The sequence below is a fragment of the Balaenoptera ricei genome, chromosome 10 (assembly GCF_028023285.1).
Source record: "Balaenoptera ricei isolate mBalRic1 chromosome 10, mBalRic1.hap2, whole genome shotgun sequence".
Lineage (NCBI taxonomy): Eukaryota > Metazoa > Chordata > Mammalia > Artiodactyla > Balaenopteridae > Balaenoptera > Balaenoptera ricei.
In genome coordinates, this window is record NC_082648.1 from 47,511,117 (window position 1) to 47,524,778 (window position 13,662).

Sequence of the window (13,662 nt, forward strand, 5' to 3'; positions counted from 1 at the left end):
TCAGTGACCACGACTTCCTTCAACCATAAACTCCCAAGGGGCCATGCAGCAGACATGTTCCAGCCCTCATGCCATCTGCTTCCCTTTTGTGAATCCTGAAAGTAATATGATGGCTTGTGAGGGTCTCAGGAGCTTCAGACTACATTCCAGGTGGGAACAACCACAGGAAGGTCAGGAGGGAGCAGTAAGAGAAAGGAGCCTGGGGTGACACTCACTCACCTGGGAGCTGCGGGGGTCAGAAGAAGAAATCCTTCAGAGGCGACCCTGTCAGGGAGACTCACTGACAAAAATCTCTGCACCTTATGTCCTGGGAAGGGCAGTTGGGCCAGATTCCAGGACAACACCTGTGACCCTCATGTGAGCTGGAGCTGACGCACACACCCCCGGGCGTAGCCCAACAGCATCTCAGTGGGGACCACTGTCAAGCGTAAGGCCATCTCCCACCCACTCCCTCTTCTCCACACAGGACAAGTCCTCTGAACAGGGGGAGGTGTAGGTAACAACTGGGGGAGCTGGAAGGGGTGGAGAGTAAGGGCTAACTGTGCAAGCTTGCTTCCATCTCTACACATACGCAGTTCCACTGTCTGGAGTGGAGACCCAAAAATGTAGAAACAGACCAGGGCCTTCAGGTGTTGAAGATCTGGTGCTCACAGGGGAGGAGGGTTGCACAAAGGGCAACTATGCGACTCACAAAGGGCCAGGACAGCTGAGGGAAAGAGTGACAGCAGCTTCCTTGTGGCACTCCCCTGGATCCTCATGGCATGGGTTCCAGCCCCTGCAAAGATCCATCAGACAAGACCTGGCTCCCTCTCCAAGGAAGGCAGCCTGGAAGGAGGAGAAATGGGGCTGTGCTGAGGGTCTAGGCTGAGGACGTGGGCTGGTGTGCATTGCACTTCTTTGTCAATGCATTTGTTGTTCCATCTTGTCTGAATTGGGGCCCTTGAGTCACAGTCCACACTGTGGGCCGTGGAACCCATCTCAGTGCAGCCCTTGCCTCCCCAGCCCCGTGTAGGACCAGCAAGGAGGGCCAGGGGTTTTAATCTCACAACTTCTCTGACATTCTGGAGAGGATTACTGGGGGTGAGTCCAAACCTCCTGAACACACAGCCCCAGGGCATAAAGTGAATCAATGATGCTTTATTTGATTTCAGTTGGTTTGGAATCTGGCTCTGTGTGTTTCTCTGTGTGTGTGTATAAATAAAAATATGAAAATCTGGGGTCTTCAGATCAAGTATGAAGCTCTAGCTTTGCATTTAAGAGGTAGACATGATCGACCTTGAGGGGCTGACATGACAGCCTTGAAGGACTCAGAGATCCTTGAGGAACCTCCTAGCCATCTTTGTCTCTTCAGCAGTCCCCTGTCTGACATCAAGCGCTCACTACAGGCTTGAGTTTCAGTGGCCCTGCAACTTTTGAACTCACTCTCTGCTCAAAAATAGTGATACTGTTCTATAACATAAAGTTCCCCTAAAGGCTCCATACCCTCGACTTTGAACAAAAGGAGAAAAATATTCAGGTTTTTTAGTTGACACTTGGAGAGGTCCCTCCCACTCCAATTTGTACTCAGCCCAGAAATCTGTATGACTTTGAACAGATGTCTTCTCCACTGAGTCCATACTCAGACCATCATGAGAAGAGTGGACACATAAAGAGTCGGGGTCTCAGGAAGCACTGGGACATCAAGGGAATTCCTGCCCTGAACACAGTAGGTGTTCAGTAAAGATTAACAGAAAACATAAGACTGGGGTCCAGAAGTGACTCCCATTCTCCTCTACTGGAGAGTTGGGGGAGGGGATCTGGACCAGGGGACCCGGGGGTTGGCAGTGGATGGATGGTGGTGACTCTAAGGGAGGGGACAGAGGGAGGACCACAGAGAGAGGTTTCTGGTGAGAGAGAGAGAGAGACTAGATGTCCCCAGGGAAGGGTCTGGGCCCCACCTGTCCCTTAGACACCTCTCCTTGTTTGTCCATCCTGTGTCTAATCCTGGGAACCCAGGTCACTTGATAAGCCCCAGAAAGACACATTAGCCCCTCACTTCTGTGGATGAAGGATGACCTCACTTCCCTCTTCAAATCCCTCCTCAGGTCACCCCACTCACCCCTTCTCCTCTGTGAGGTCACCTGACTCTTCCTCTCGTAGGCACACACCCACTGCTGCCCAAGGCATCGGTCCCAATCACTGGGCCTGCGTAAACTTTTCAACTTTTATTTTCAGGAAAATATAATCAATGGAAATGCATGGTTTCAAGACAAAACAAAAATTGGTTTCTGTGTCCTCTGTCAGGACCCCTACTGAGGACAGCCCTTTTCCAGCCAAGGTCTGCTGAGTTGGCACCTAGGCTGATGTGTCAGGCTGGTGGTCACCCTCCACACACACCCCTGTCTACAGGTATCTTCGCGGGGGAGGGACCTTTACCTCCCCCAGGCCACTTTTATCCCGTGGGAGGGGGAGACTGGCCAGGGCCAAGGCACACCCAGAAGAGGTGGACAGGGGCAGAGGGTGGGGGGCCGAGACCCTGCCAGCTGCTCACACCCTCCCCAAAGTGTGGATTTTTCACAGCTGCATGTGGATCATGAGGCACTGAGAGGCCACTCAAGGAACAGGACACAGACGTGAGCTATCGACCCCTGTTCCTCAGCCACAAAACTTGCTCCTTTCTTCCTAATATCCCCAGAATCCTAAGTAATGTCCCAAGAGAAGCCTGAGGAGGAGATGGGGACTGAGGTGGGATGGGTGTCCCTGGTGACATGAGAACCTCTCTCTCTACTTTATTTCCCTCCCTCTGATGCATCCCCTCCCCACACAGTCCCCAACTCCCCCCTACCATGCACCCCAGTCTTTGGTTATAAAAAACAAGGAATGTCACTCATCATCCGGTTCTACAAGAATTAAGTCATTAGTCACTACATTGCTGACCTACAATATACCTTGAAAGGAATTCAGAACAAAGATCAGGATGAGGAACTCTGCTCTGGGAAAATAGCAAACAGGCCCTTAGATAGAAATATTTCTGGAGAAATTCTTTATTACCATGGAATCTTGCATTTTTCCATACTTAAGAAAGCACGAAAATCATTAACTGAGATATCTGTTCCTTGTGACTAGGAGTAACCTTCTACCTAGATGTATGCTTGATTGCACATACCCCTCAACCAAAATCACATAGTTGCTGGTTTCTCCTTCTGCCTCTTCGGGGCAGGTCCTCAGAGGTATCTGAGAGACTCTACCCTGGGCCATAGTACTCAGGAAGACACTAAATCAACTCAACTCACAGCTCTTACATTGTGGTTTTTTTTTTTCAAGTTGATGGTTTCAGGGCCTTAGCAGGCCTTGGGGATCTCCAGTAGATCATGGAATCAACCAGGAAGGTGGGCAAGTAGCTCATGGGGAGATAGATGACCATGCCATCACAACCAGGTGAGTATTGGATCTGGGGGTGGCAGGCATCAGGGCATGATCCATGCAGTCCCTCATGAGGAGATATTCTCAGATTATCTTGGCTTCAGTATTTCAATTGACTTCATGACTATCCAGAAGGAGACGCCATACAAATATATCCTCACTTCCCAATCCTCCCACTTTTAGATCAACTTCAGGAAAAAGTTTCTAAAAAATTCTTGGTCCCGCCAAATCATGTTAAAAATCATTCAAGCAGTGTGTCCCACCTCTTACCCCGGGGTCACACTCCACACTAAACCCCCTCTTGCTCTATTCCTGAGAATATGCGCACTGCATAAACTGAAGGTCTCTACAAACACTAGAAATATACGCACCTGAAAACCAACTTGCCATGAGTACGGCTATCTTCCATTTTTGGCTTCAGTTTTCTCTACAGATAACAAGAGGTTCCGATGAGACACTGGTCCCCAGGTCTACCAAGTCTGGATACTTTCCTTATGTTACAAGTTGACCACACGAGACCATGGGGATGGAGCTCATGTCCCCATTGTGTGGGTGAGTCAGAGCCCGGAGGATGGACCTGAGACTGGAGGAGGTGATAATCATGGACCCAGGCTTCCAGACAAGGGTTTGCTTTTCTCCCCAAGGTCCACAGCTCACTCAACTAAGGCCAGGAATGTCTCCCCATAGAGTACCTTGACCTCTGGGATGGCCTGATCCTATGCAGCCTGGAAATTTCAAGAAAGCACCTCAGTACTGGACATAGCCATCTTGACCAGGCTTGATCATAGTTATTTTCACCCCAAAGTAGAGAGCTCTCTCCTGCAAGGGAGACAGTGAGAGGGGCAAGGACTTCAGAGGTCTTGCAAAACAAAACACAGAAATGCACCAAAAAACAAAGTCACCAAATTAAACTGTGTTGGGTAACTGGAAACCTCTGGAAAGTTGTAAAGTATAGAAGCCAGGAGAAGAAATGTTATGATGATGGTATTACTTCTGTATAAAATTTGAATATATTTCCAAATATTTTACAAACTTATAATTCTTAGCACTAAATCCTACCACTTATGAGGCAAGGCACCACTTAAATGCTATCTCCTCTTCTTCCCCTCACCTCTAATCAAACACCAAACTAGGCACAATTTACCTTTCCCATACTCCTCAGTCCCTTCTCTCCCCTCTCCCACCCTGGTAACCCCCTGGCCATCGTTCCTCTAAGGAACATCACCTTGCCTGTGGACACAGCTCCACACGATTAAAAGCACCCTCTCCCTGCAGCCCGTGGAGTCTCTCCCACAGATATGATTAAGTAGCTCCCTGGATAAATGGCTTCATGGGGTACACTCCCCACAGGGCTCCCAGAATCTAAATACCACAGCAGTTGAACATATGGAAGGGCTGCACAGCCAAATAATATCAGTTCCAATTCTGCCTCCGACACTTGGTGACTGTGGACCCTCACGCAAGGCAGGAATATGTTGAATCAAACTCCTTAGGCCTCGCACCCACCTGGACACCCAAAAGACAAAAAGGTGCTTCCCAGTGAAAAACCTACACAGAGCAGGAGAGAGGGACCTGGAAGGAAGGGCCTCTAATTCTCTGGTGACAGGAAACCCCTGTAAAAGGCTTCCCCAGAGCACAGAAGCAGGAGGACAGAGGAAGTGCATCCCTCCCAGGCCAATAACTGAGGGGGTCTGAGAAGGCCTCAGCATTGTACCCGGACATGGAGAAACTCCCACCAAAGAGAGACACCCGGCCCAACGCTGGAGACGTTGACCACACGGCCCCTCGCCTTCCGCACTAGGGGCAGCAGACTCAGAGCCACCTCGATCACCCCCAACAGGTTCACGTCCAGTATCTTCATGAAGTTCTGTTTGGTCAGCTACACACTGGGTGCAGTGGACATGGAGATGCTGGTGTTATTCACCAGGCCCCAGAGTCCTGGGAACTGTGAGGGCGAGAGGGCAACACCATGCTGGGCCCGTGAGTGAGGACCCAGCGGTGGTTCCAAGTCACCTTGCCCCCAGTGAGGACTTTAGGAGAGAGGCCGCAGGGGGAACGGCTGGAACAGAGACCAACATGCTGCCTGCGGGTCTGGGGAGACCAGACCCTGTAAGCTGTTGGAGAACAGAAGGTGCGCCGCCCTCCTGACTCAGTCTTCACGCCCAGCCCACTGCCTGGTGACAAGGGGCAAGCACCCCAGATTGGATGAAGGCAGGGACAGAGGCTGAGGAAATCTAGTGGGTCCATAATCTGGAACTCGGAGGGTGAAGTTTTGGGTTTTCACAGACCATGTTGTCCTTCCAGACATTATCAATATTCACCTACATTTTCAGATTTTCTGACAGCTAGGACTGAGTGACCAACAGCTAGTATGAGGGAAAGAGAGACACACAGATAGACCATGAGGAAGGGAGGGGAAGAGAGGATTAAAAGAGACAATGGATAAAAGACAAAAACAAAAAGATGAGTAATATCTGGGTGGAGATTGGCTGGGTAAAACAGACCTGAAATCCCATGTTTGGGAGAACATGTTGACAGGCCTGGTATTGACCTCTAGGGCCTGGCCTTGAAATACCCGCATCAATACTGAGCAGTGTTCCTGCAGGAATCTGGGGAATTCCATGGGGGGTAGGCTTTCAGGGGGAGGCAGGGCTGCCTCTCTTAACCACCCTCCCCCAAATCGGAATTTACACTTTGTCCCAGAAAAATCCACCCTCTCCTCCCACCTAAGGAGGCTACTCTGGCCCTAAGCCCCTCTATTCACAGGTCACTCAGCTTCCTGGGAACCTCTCTGCAAGTCTCGGAGACATGTACCAAGAATTTAAAGACTTAACCAACTAACAGAACTCAGAGCAGAAAAGCAGGGTCAGGGGAGTTGGGTACAGGGTGTTGGAATTATTAATACACAGAGTTAGTCCCTCCCCTGCTCTGTACCAAGTCTGCCCTTGTAAGAATGTATATTCTCCCACCATATTTGACACCAAAGACCCAATCAACATACAGGGTTATATTATTGTACAACATGAGAAATGTAGCCAATATTTTGTAATAACTGTAAATGGAATGTAACCTTTAAAAATTGTAAAAAAAAATTTTTTTAAGGCAAAAACAAACAAACCAAAGAACCAAACAAACAAACAAAAAATATGCATGGTTACAGACTAGAAAATTTGGTAAATAAATTTTACCAAGACGTCATTTACGTTCAACACAATGAATAAAATCTAGGAAACCATTACATATTATATCATGATGTACTGCTTTAGTAAGTAATGTTATTCTAAAGGATACAATATTCCATTATTAAAAATTATGTTTTTGAAATTTTTCTATTATATTGTAAAATTTATTAACTTCTTTTAATGAGAAGAATTAAGATACCACTATATGCAAAATATAATACTATGTATGTCAAAATATTATCAGTACTTATCTCTGGGTGGTGAGATTTTGGGTGAGTTTGGTTTTCATCCCTGTACTTTTCCGTTTCCACAATGATCATGTTTTACATTTATACTAAGATAAAAGAAATTAATGTTCTTTCCTTCACCAATAAAAAAAGACAGAACTGTAGTAAACAAAAAACTAAAAAACAAAAACAAAAACAAAAAGAGAAAGTGACCCCATAGTAGTTTTCTGACCTTCCTTAGACAAGTCCTGACAGCTCAGTGTCGACATCTGAAAAATGCGTGACATTTAAACACAAGTCGGATGACTAGGGGTCACCAGCAAGAACATGATCAAGTGCTGAGAACTCAGCTCAGCTCCAGCGCTGCCCCTCAGCCCCCCATACAGCCTTCCAGCCAGAGCGCCCATCTCCACCACTCCTCCAGAATCTGCGCCCTGATCCCCCTGGTCACTCAGCATCAAGAAACCCAGACCTTTTGCTGAGGGAGGAGGGGACACCAGACAGGAAGTCTGCAAGGACACATTCTCATCAGGGAAAACTCTCCCCCAGGCTGCAGAGCCTCAAGGTTGGGAGGTGGGTGTGGGATGGAAGAGGCTTGGCTGGTAAGCTGGGTGAGGAGAAGAACACAGGGAGGACTTCAAGTCCTGGAAAACACCTTGGGAATCTCCCCCAGGTAGCTGTCAAGGGGTCTCCACTTCACAGAGAGGAATTAGACTTGAGAAATGTGGGTGGTACCTCTGTCCCCGACACGCTCCTTCACCCACTCAGTGGCCGCAGCAATGCTCTCAGTCTTGGTGACATCCAGGATCACCGTCTCCAGCCTGTCTGACGTCTGGCCCTTCAGCTGCTGGGCCCCCTGCTCCGTCAGACATGCAGCCAGAACCCTCAAGCCTCGCAGGTGCAGCTGCCTGGCCAGCAGGTTCCCGAAGCCCAAGTCACAGCCCGTGATGAAGACGAACTTGTCCTGGAGGTGGCTCACCACCTGCTTCTCCCGGTACCAGCGCAGGAGGTAGTACAGGCCCACGAGGACCGCCAGGTACAGCCACATGGCTTTGCAGGGGACAGACACAGACAGGCTGGGGTGAAACTCGAGTCAGGCTAGTGTTCAAACTGGAGGACTAAAGAACACACACGATGTTGATTGGCCAACCAGCCTCCAGGCTCTCTGGCATGGAGTCCTCAAGATTTTCCTGTTCACCCTCTTTGGTGAGTATTATTGATTCTAACCCCAAATGCATGCTATTTGGTACTGTCACAGCATTTCTAATACATGTCATTGCATTTCCAACACAACTTCTTAAGAATGACAGTACTTTTCCCAACCACCTCTTCCTGGTCCTCCCACTCCTCCCTGTTTCCCTCTACCCACCTCTGCCCTCTCCACCCCACGCCCAAACGTTGTAACCCTTATATCCCAGGTTTCATGGTTCACAACTATCTTCTTCCCTTTTTCCTGCTCAGCCGGGGACCAGGGTCTCCCTTACCTACTGGAGATTCTTACAAGGGGAATACACGTGGAATCAAGACACAAGTGGCTTCAAAACCCAGCTCTGCTGCCAACCAGCTGTGTGACCTTGGGCAGCTGGCTTAGTCTCTGAGCCTGGTCTCCTCCTCTGGCTCAGCTCACAGAATTCACTCCTGAAAGACTAAGTCCCTCTCAGCCTCTCTAGGATTCGAAGGGGAAGGCAAACGAGAATAAGGTCTCTCCTGATGAAGTGGTTCTCTGGGCCAGAAAGGTGTTCAGGAGAACAGCGGGGGTGTCTGATCTCAGAGGCAAAGAGAGGGGACAAGAAGGGAATGGGGGCAACACACGCAATGGTGAGACGTCTCCCAGATGCTGGGCCAGTTGTTGGAAGGACTCACACAAAGCTGGTCTAACAGTTGTTCCCCTTTCACTCTGTGAAGATGCCCTGCCCACAGCCCTGGGTGCCCGGCTCCATTGCCCTCTGCCCCTCCTGTGCTGAGTGAGGCCCTGCCCTGCCTGGCACCACACCCTGAATCTAGACCATTCAGACACTGAGAAAAGACTGGCAGAAAAGACTGATTTGAACAGGGATCATGGGATGGGGTGTGCAAACCTCCCCCGATCAGGGAGTGCTGTAAAGCTCAATAATTGGAAAGAATCAGGTCAGTTGTATCAGGGTGATGATGGAGAAGAGGAGGGAGCTGCCCCCTCAGGAGACTAAAGAAAGGACCAGAGACTGGACCCAGAACAGTTGTGCATGGCGGGGCTTTCATGGTGTGGTGGTGGATACCATTCGTTAAAGGGGGTAGAATTATGATGAGTGGGGTGCCTCCCCACTGGCACCCCTGTGGCCTCTGATGGATTGGGCTCCAGTCCCCGCTCAAGTCACCAACTGGACCTGCCTCGCCCCCCAGGAGAAAAAAACTGGGATGGAGGTGAGGCATGCTGAGGCTCTGAGGGACTTTGAGGAGGAGGACCTCTTTGTCAGTGTGGTTCTCCCTCCACTGTGACCGGCTCCTGAAGGGAGCTACAGGAAGCATCGGTGGTTTGTGTCCTTCAGGATGTGCTAGCAGAAACCAGGGTCCTAATCAGTCCACTCTTCCCTGACTCTCTGGAGAGGACTCCCGGAGGTGGGCCCAAACCTCTTGAATACCTTTCCCCACGGGGCTACAAAATGGCTCAATAATCATTGTCTGGGGGGAAGAGAAATGGCACGATGTTGGTTGGCCAACCAGCCTCCATGATCTGTGGCGTGGAGTCCTCAAGATTTTCCTGTTCACCCTCTTTAGTGACTTCTGGATTTAGTGAAATCCAGAAGTTCCAGGTTAAGCCTGAAGCAATGGTTTCATGTTAATGAAGCCACACGGACTGTGCTGTGTGTGCTGAATTCTAGAGAATTGCTGCCTCAGATCCCCTGGAGGGCAAGGGCTGAGTCTCATCTTCTTGTATTTCCAGGACCTGGCAGTGCCTAGCATCTGACAGAGATGAATGAATGATCACCGCAACATCCTCTTCCACTCTCCTTTTCCCCTGCATTTCTTACCTTGTCTGACAAGATGAAATTCCCCGAAGCCTCCATCTCCCTCATCTTTATAATGGGGGAGGGGAATCCAGATGCCTTCAGTGAGTCCTCTCAACTCCAGCTCTCCAGGAGTCTAAGAATCCATATGTTGCCATCAAAATAGTGAAACTTTAGGAAGTTGGGGCCTCAGGAAGCACTAGAAAATTCAAGGGGAATTTCTGTCCAGCACACATTAGGTGCTCAAGATGAGTTAGTAGAAACAATAAATCTGGAATCAGAAAAGGACTGTTAGCACATCTACAGAGACCCAGGGAAGGTGCTTCGGATCAGGAGGTGGGGGAATCTGAGCGAGGAACAGAAGAAAGGGGAGGGGTGGAAAAGTGAAGGTGGGGGTGGGGGGGACGGAATACTGAGGCATTCCAAGAGGCTGCTGGGTGGGGCCGATTTTCCCTGGGGGAATGGTACCCAGGGCCCTTCCAGTCTCTCTCAGTCTCTCCAAGCTTCCTCTTCCTTAGACTAATGTGCACATCCCCACACACACTTTCCCAAGAGGGAAACCATGAGAGGAAACAGTTGTCCTTCATCTTGTGGAAGGATAAGGGCTGGGAGCAAAGGCAACTCATCTTCCCTTTCTCAAGCCCTTCCCTAGATCATCCCACACATCTCTCAGCCTCCATAAAGGGGGCTTCTCCCCAAACCAAGAAATATCCCAGAACTCCTAGGGCTGAGTCCCCTTCATGGAAGTGTAGGTCCTACCCCACTTTCTTATCCTAGCCCCTATCCATGAGAAGCTCTTCTAGGGTGGTCATTTTTAACCTTTTGGACATCATGGACCCCTTTTTTAAAAATAAATTTATTTATTTGTTTTTATTTTTGGCTGTGTTGGGTCTTCGTTGCTGCTCATGGGCTTTCTCTAGTTGAGGCAAGCGGGGGCTACTCTTCGTTGCGGTGCGCGGGCTTCTCATTGTCACGGCTTCTCTTGTTGCAGAGCATGGGCTCTAGAATGCAGGCTCAGTAGTTGTGGTGCACGGGCTTAGTTGCTCCGTGGCATGTGGAATCTTCCCGGGCCAGGGATCGAACCCATGTCCCCTGCATTGGCAAGTGGATTCTTAACCACTGCGCCACCAGGGAAGCCCCATCATGGACCCCTTTGAGCACCCAAGGAAAGCTCGAAGCCCCATAAAAATGACAACACAACAGGCAAGATTTTGTACATACATTTCGGTGAGTTCACAGACCACCTAAAGCCATTAGGTGCCAGCATCCAGGTCAAGAATCCCTGCAATAAGAGTTTACTGAACTACTAGCAGAGAGGTTCAGGCAAGTTGTTTAATCTCTCTGTGCCTCAGTTTCCTTGTCTACAATGGCACCCACACCTCATTGAGTTGTTGTGAGGATTAAATGAGGTGATATTTGGAAAGCGCGTTGCAATCATGCCTGGCAAATGTAACAATAATAGCTGTGAGCCGTCACTGTTACTCCATCTCTTCTGTGGTGATTCATAGCGGCATTTGGGGTTCTTGACCTTCTGTGTAAGAAACACAACGTCAGATACTAAATAAAAGAGGAAGCTGGTGTTGATCCAGTTCAGAGAGAAAAAAAAAAAAAATGGTTAGTGTTGGTGGGACTAGGGAGACGATCTCAAGGTCAATTCCACAAAAAAGGGATTTCTCCCTCCTCATCTCCAAGAAGTGGAAAATGGGGCGTGTTTATGCCAAGCACTTTACATATACAATGTCATGTATCTCATACAGTAACCCCGCAAGGAAGCACCATTATCCTCATTTTACATATAAAGAAAGTGAGGCTCAGGAAGATAAAGTGACTTGCCCAAAGTCACACAGCTACTAAGTGGTGGGACAAGGTGTCAAAGCCAGGTCTGGTCCCCAAGCTAGTGTTCTCTCTACTGTCTCCGGGATGAGTGAGGGAGCAGGGAAGAGCCAAGCAGAGCAAGGATAGGGTCACTGGGCCACACCCATCTTTGGGGAGCCTGGGGAGCTCCCGATCTGGTGTCCCTGGGTAGACAAGGCTGCCTCCCTGGTGTGGGGCAAAGCCATGGCAGGAGGGCAGAGCAACTTCCGAGGCTGGACTTGCCTTCTGCACTCAGTGAGCTTCTGGAAGCTCAGGCTGGGGAAGGAAGTGCAATGGCTGCCAAACTCCTCAGCCTTGACCTGTCCACAATCCACCTGCCCTCGCACACAAAGTAGGGTCCTTTGCCACACAAGCCGGGCAAGTGGGGCAATTCCTGGAACAACCCACCCCACCCCTTCCTCCAGGGTCCAGACACAAGCTCTTGGCCCTCTCAACCCTGGGAAGCTGCCTGCCTTTATCTGTGCCTTCCAATAACTCCTTCCTGGTACCTTCCTTCCTTTCTGATTGTGATTACAATGTCTTGTCTATATTTTGGGGGGGGGGAAATGGTGGGGGGAGGGAGAGGAAGGAAAAAGAGTAAATTTCCAGGAATTGTTTTGCTGCTGCTGCTCCCGTTGCTTGGAGCAAAGCTGTTTGCCCTCCTCCTCCTGCCCAGGCTGGCAAGGAGCCTGGGCTCCTGCCCCTCCCTCTTTCCCTTCCTTCCAGTCTCTCTTTCCAGCTGCCTCCCTCCTCCCTCCAAAGAAAAACACCCACATGAAAACTGCAGAGTTATCACTCATTCCTTCCTGAGGGAGCAGCTTTCCCTCTGTGCCTCTGCCAGAAGGAACCACCATCACTTTCTCTTGCTGCAAATACACATTGGGTGGTGGGGGCGGGTGGGGGGAGGGCTGGGGAGCAGGTGGAGGTAAGGCGGCAGGGGGTGACTTCTCCACGTGGGAGGGAAAAGGTCCTGGGTAGAAGATTCAGAGACCCAGGATTGAGCCACTAAAATGCGGTCTTGAGAGGAATGGAAATGACCATGGGTCAGAATGTGTGGTCCCTGTGGAGAGAATAGAAGCCAGAACTAGGGTTTTTCTGGAGGGTGCTTGGTCCAATAGAGCCTCCATCTGCATGGGTCAAAGGCATGGAGAAAGAAGTGAAAATTCTCAGAAGACTCCTTACTGAAAAGAGATAGCTGTAGGATAGAAACTGAGATCCTAAACAGAGAGAGTAGAACTGTCTGAAAAATCAAAGTAAACCACATTTTAGGGATTCCCTGGCGGTCCAGTGATTAGGACTCGGCGCTTTCACTGCTGGGGGCCTGGGTTCGATCCCTGGTCAGGCAACTAAGATCCCACAGGCCGCAAGTCCTGTCAAAACACACACACACACACATACACAATTTTACATCGTCACAGCTCATCATGACAGATTTCTTGACCTAGGAGTGATCTTATGTGTGAGTGGAAGTGTGACATAATAAATATTTGGTCTCTGGACCCAGTTCCTCACACAGAGCTCCTAAAATCCTTGTAATTTCCTGAGTGATGCAAGTGATAGGAGCATCTTACACAGAATTCCTAAATCCCTTGGAAATTCCTGGGCGATAGGAATGTCTTTTGTTCTAATGAGATGACTCTTGGTGGGCTCCAGGATGGCTTCAGGATGGGGCTGGTCACCAGAAAGACCAAGCCTTGATTAGAAGCTTAGAAATTTCAGCCTCACTCCCACCATCCTCTGGAAAGAAGAGTGGGGTTGGAGATTAAATTAATAATTGATCATGCCTATGTGATGAAGCCTCCATTAAGATTCCTAAACTATGAGGTTCAGAGAACTTCTGGGTTGGTGAATGCATCCAAATGCCAGGAGGGTGGTGCATTCCAACTCCACAGGGACAGACCTCACCCTATGTACCTCTTTATCTGGTTGTTCATTTGTATCCTTTATAATAAAACAGTAAACATAAGCAGCAGCAAACTATCAAAATTGCCAGGAGGGGGGTTGTGGGAACAC

The 13,662-nt window shown here is 49.5% G+C and overlaps 1 pseudogene; it reads right to left on the bottom strand.

Moving 5' to 3' along the window:
- Nucleotides 1–4,136: 4,136 nt before the first annotated feature.
- LOC132373755 (retinol dehydrogenase 16-like) lies at nt 4,137–7,859 on the bottom strand (annotated as a pseudogene).
- Between the last annotated feature and the right edge of the window lie 5,803 nt (nt 7,860–13,662).